Here is a 6,163-nt window from a genome sequence, read left to right on the forward strand (position 1 = left end):
GTATGAAAAAGTTATGCTGGAAATGACATATGTTGGTCATTTTAGCTTTCAACCAGAATTTGGTTTTTGTTTGATTTTTCTCCTTAGTATAACTTGGAATTGATATTTGAGCGATTAATAGTTGGCTGAACAATATACGTATCTCAGATGTGAAGCCGAAGAGTTTTTGAGTTTCGGCAGTGTTTGGAAGGAAATGGCTTAGACAGAGTTTAGAGGCGAATTGAACGGGTTTGTGGTCTTGAATTAGTAGCCAAGGTAAGTAATTATCACCTATATGTTGAGTTTTAGGTATACATATATATATATAATCAAAGAATTTTCAAAAATTGATATTTTAGGGTTATGCAGGAATTTTATAAAATTGAGGTTTATTTGAAGTTTATTGTCGATTGTGGCGATGGAATTAACTATATTGAAGTTTAGATTTACTAAGAATTATCTATTGTGGATATGGATAAATGATGAAGTTAATGGAGGGAAGGATGAGAATTTGTGGAATCTTGATAATGTGAAATAATTTTGTGATCTTGGAGATGATTTGAGGAAGAAAATTTCGATTAGAGAATCTGAATTTCGAGGACGAAATTTCTTAAGGTGGGAAGAATTGTCACGTCCGTGAATAAATCACACACCTAATAATTATAATATATACTAATATCAAAATATAAATTCTAGAAATTTATTCACGGACGTGACATTTATACCTTGTTTATTGGGATTCACTCCTTCTAGTTTAGCTAGAGAAGAACCTCTTTGTTGGTTTACGATTAAAACCTTCATTTATCGCTTTCAATCTGTATCAGTTGGTATCAGAGCCGATCGTTTCCTGACCCGAAACTTCTTTTGGCAATGGTTCAACCCCGACAACCGCAAGATTCCATGGAAACCAGTGACCGGAGGTACGAGGAGCTGAGGGAGCACCTCGCGGAGCAGATCCAAACCAGCCATGAGCGGCAGAGGCAAACAGACCAACGGTTCCTGGAGCTAGCCACCTCCCTAGAAAACTTCAAACTGGAGGTTCTGGCTCTAATCCGACCAACCGCGGGAGGATCAACCCAGAGAAAGGAAGGAGTCCCTGAACCGCAGCTTCCACAAATGGGTCCTAGGGATCCTGAGGTAAGAAGACCCAACTATGTCCTTGTGCATAATGCTGATAGTGATAGTGATGACTTTGAGGGTATCGGGAATGATGATACCGTTAGAACTATGAGGGATGTTGGGCCTGTTGACAACCGACGTGTGGAGGTTGCTAAAGTATACCCAGGTCTAGGAAACTTTGATAGAGATGATGCCTTTAAGCTAAAAATAGACTTACCGTCTTTTGGAGGCGAACTGGATATAGAGGGATTCTTAGACTGGTTATCGGAAGTGGAACGTTTCTTTGAGTATGCTGGGATTCCTGATGAGAGGAAAGTGAGGCTGGTGGCGTATCGCTTGAAGGGTGGCGCATCAGTTTGGTGGGATCAGATGGGGGAAGAGAGAAGAAGAGGGGGCAGAGATCCAATTTGATCTTGGCTACGGATGAAGGCGATGTTGAGGGAGCGGTTCTTACCGCCGGATTATGAGCAGTATATTTACAGCTCCTACAGGGGATGCTCTCAAGGGACCCGAAGTGTCCATGAGTATACCTTCGAGTTCTTGAGGCTTTCGGCAAGGGCCAACTTGTCAGAAATTGAAAGCCAAAAGACCTCTAGGTATCTATAAGGGTTGAGATACAACATCCAGGATCGTATTGGCACACAGATGGTGGTTCGGGTACAAGATGCCAGGAATTTAGCCCTCAAGTCTGAGTCTCAACTAACCGGGAGATCCAGGAGATCCGCCACTACTGAGTATACGCCTGGAGGAAGAGATAACGTGAAGTCTTATGACAAAGGCAAACAGATGGCGAGTGCCAGTGGGGTCAAGGTCAACAGTGTGGGAAGGGGATCTGTCGGAGATACTAGGCCGTACAAGGAAGCACCTATACCACCTAAGAGCAACAATCCGTATGCGAGGCCAGCGCCTTTTAAATGCTTTCGGTGCAATGAGCCATGCCATAGATCCAATGAATGTCCTAGGAGGAAGAGCGCCAACATGGTGGAGAGGTATGAAGATGACTATGACAAAGGGGATGAAGTATTTTGTGAACCGTTAGGAGAAGATGATGATGAGGCGGATGAAGAGAGATACGCCATTCATGTGGTACGACGTTTGTTAGTCTCCAGCCGGATAGAGGGAGATTAGAGGCACCGACTATTCAGGACCCGCTGTTTTGTGAAAGGTGGGCGATGCAATGTGATAATAGATAGTGGGAGCCAAGAGAACATTGTGAGCAGCAGCGTCGTTCGGAAATTCGGGTTGTTGGCGGAGGCGCATCCCGACCCCTATAGGGTGGGATGGATCAAGAACGTGGGTGAACTTAGAGTAAACCAGAGATGCCGGGTACCTATTGAGATTGGTGATTATAGTGATGAAGTCTGTTGTGATGTGGCCGATATGGACGCCTGCCACCTATTGTTGGGCCGACCCTGGCAGTTTGATAACGATGCCATCCACGCAGGAAGAGAGAACACTTACAGATTTGTGAAGGATGGGGTGAAGTTCATCCTTACGCCAATGATGAGAGAGCCAAAGGCCGACGAGAAGTCTACCTTGGTAGTCTGTCCCACACACAAATCATTTGTCAGCGAATGTGAAGAGAGCCAGATGGTGTATGTGGTAATGGTTAAGGCGAGTCACGAATCCGCCCAAAGGGGTGAAAGGGAGATGCCGAATGAAGTGACCCGCCTACTTGGCGAATATCAAGATCTGTTCCCCGAAGAATTGCCGAGTGGGTTACCACCTTTGAGGGACATCCAACATCATATTGATCTTGTGCCCAGGGCTAGTTTACCAAGTCTCCCCCATTATCGAATGAGCCCAAAGGAAAATGACATCATTGTTGAAACACCTTTCCACAAGATTTTGATTTGACAAAATCATCCATGATTAAGAGGCAATTAAATTTAAATGCTTTGATTTAATTGTACTAATGTGTTTGTTCAATATTGAGTGCAAAAATATATATATAAAGTAAGACAGGTCAGAAGTCAGCATAAGCCAAAAGCTGAGTGGAACGGAACTCAGCATGAAAGGATAGAAGCTGAGTAAAGTAGAACTCAGCATCAGAAGCTTCTTTCAAAGTTGCTAGAACGAAGCTGACTAAATTAGAAGACTCCTTCAGAATTGAATAAACAAGAACGGAGCTGACTAAGAAGGAACTCAGCATAGAAGTTGAACATTCGAAGATAACGGATGAAGCTAAGTGACAGTCAGGACAGCATGAAAGATCTGTTCACTAAAGGACAAAGTCTGCCAATCTTCTGCACCAATAATTGAAGCCTCGAAAGCACACAGAAGACTAATTCCAAGAATCATGGGTCTGTGGATTATTGGTAAAAGACAACTGGCACAAAAAGACAAGTCTGATGCAAGAAGACAAAACCTGACGCCTGAAGAAAACAGAAGAAGGGAATGGCGGAACAGTCTGAAGCTGTCTCCTAAAAGAGCCGTTTTGGACACAACGGCTAAACCAATTCAAAATGATCCAATCTTCAGAAATTCATCTATAAAAGGACAATGAGAGTTCTTGGATCACAAGCCGAAGTATCAAAAGAAAAATACAAGAGAGAAAATCTTGAAAGCACTCAAATACAAAAAGATCTTACACCAACTTTTCTATTCTCTGTGTAAATGCTAGATTGATTGTTTTGTAATCATCTAAAGTGTTCTTTAGTTAAAAAAAAGAACAAGTGTGTGATCAATAGGAATATTGAGAGTGTTGAGCTGAGTACTTGGTTGTAAGTATTCAGTGGTAGAAAAATCTAAGTGCTGGGTTGTAGTACTTAGTAGGAGCTGAGTAGACGAATAGATGACGTACTCTTGCATACTCACTGCCTTGTAAAGGGTTTGTGCTCTACCTTGAAAGAGCTCAGTATTGGATTGAAAATCCCAGGAGGAACTGGGGACTGGACGTAGGCAGAGAGGCCGAACCAGGATAAGTCGTGCTGAGTAACTTCTAAACTCTCTCTCTCAATATATATATATATATATATATATATATATGTGCATGTGTTACTTGTTGTATTTACTCAGCTTATAAATTGTTAAAACTGAAACTGAGTAAATGTGAGTGCTAAGTTGGAAGCTGACCTTTCAAGTATCAATTCCCAACTCTCAAGTCAAGCAGTCTTAGTCAGCATAGAACTAAAACTGTCTGACTAATCAAACGCCCGTGCTGACCAACACGCTGAGTTATCAAACTCTTAAAACAACATTAAGTCAGCATAATTAAAAGCGAAAAAGTTACATTAGTTCCTAACCCCCCCTTGGAACTAATTACTAGGGACCAACAAGTGGTATCAGAGCCTAAGCTCACTACTCAAAGATCTAACAATCTTGAGCTGATCCCGAAAAATGGGTGAAAATAGCACTCGTTTCCTCCCAGGAAACCAAACGACACAGATACTCCCTGAGGGATTATCAATCACTAGACCTCCCCTATTCTTTGGATCTAATTATACATTCTGGAAGAATAGGATGAAGAACTTTATTCAAGCCACAAACATGAGTGCATGGCTTGCAATAGTTCAAGGTCCACATGTACCTTATAAAACTGTTGATAATGAGAAAGTTATCAAGAGTGAAACTGAGTGGACAGAGGATGACCTCAGAAAATTACAAAATAATGCTTCGGCTATCAATATGCTTCACTGTGCTCTAGATGCTGCAGAATACAATAAGATTTCAGGTTGTGAGTCAGCACAGGAGATCTGGAAAAAGCTGGAAGTAACTTATGAAGGCACCAGCAAGGTCAAGGAATCCAAAGTGAACCAACACATGCGATTGTATGAGCTGTTCGAGATGACTGACAATGAGGACATCTCAGAAATGAATGCCAGGTTCACCAACATAATAAATGAGCTTAAAAGACTCGGTAAGAATTTCACTGAAGAAGAACAAGTGAAGAAGATCTTACAAAGTCTTCCCAAAAGCTGGCAAGCCAAGAAGACAGCTGTAGAGGAAGCTCAGGACCTGACCACATACAAATATGATGAGCTGATCGGTTCCTTGCTGACCCATGAAATCTCCATGAAAAACTTTGAAGCTAAAGAAAAATCTGAGGATAAGAAACAGAAATCACTAGTGATGAAAGCTGACTCCACAGAAGGTGAGTCAACTGATGATGAGGAAATGGCCATGTTTACTAGAAAAATGAAAAAGTTGTTCAGAAGAAATGAAAGAAATAGTAAGCGGCCATACAAGAGAGGAGACAGATATAAAGCTGAGTCCAGTGACACCAGATATAAAAAGTACAGCTCCAAGCTTGCCACATGTTATGAATGCCATCAAACTGGGCATATTAAGTCAAACTGTCCTAATCTGAAGAAAGATAAGAATGGAAGAAAAAAGGCAATGGTGGCCACGTGGAGTGACAGTGATGAGTCAACATCATCTGAAGCTGAGCAAAATGAAACAGCCAACATATGTTTCATGGCAGATGATGGAGCTGACCAATCTCAATCTGAGCAAGCTGACCTCTCTAGAGATTCTGAGCAGGAGGAAAACAACAATGAGATAACATCCTTACTTTTGCTTAGAAACGAAATGGTAAATGCCCTGAGTGACTTATATACACTAACTAAGAAGTGTAACAAAAGGATTAAGGCACTCAGCAGGTGCTATGACGAGATTGAGGAGGTCAAGCTGAGTGACCTCCGATATCTCCTCTAGGACAACTCAGATTTACATACGAACATGCAAATCTTACATAAGTTTGTCACGGAGGTTCAAACTGAGTCAAAGAAACTTAGAAAGGATGTCACAACTTTACAGAACCAAATAAAAGGTTCAACTAAGAATAAACCCCATGCTGAGTACTCAGGTACTGGTCAGCACAAACAGTTTACTCAATGCAGCTGTTGTGGGAAGAAAGGACACACAAAAGCTGTGTGCTGGCATAACAAACAGACTGTCCAATGTGACTTCTCTGGTAAGAAAGGTCATACTACCAAGGTATGCTAGCATGCTCAGCACAACAATGCTGACCACACTCAATATCACCCTCAAAGGGTAACTATGTGTGGCTTTTGTGGTAAAAGTGGTCATACTACAAAAGTATGTCGTCACAAGTTAAAATATG

This window comes from Euphorbia lathyris, chromosome 7 (genome assembly GCF_963576675.1).
Source record: "Euphorbia lathyris chromosome 7, ddEupLath1.1, whole genome shotgun sequence".
Taxonomy (NCBI): Eukaryota; Viridiplantae; Streptophyta; class Magnoliopsida; order Malpighiales; family Euphorbiaceae; genus Euphorbia; species Euphorbia lathyris.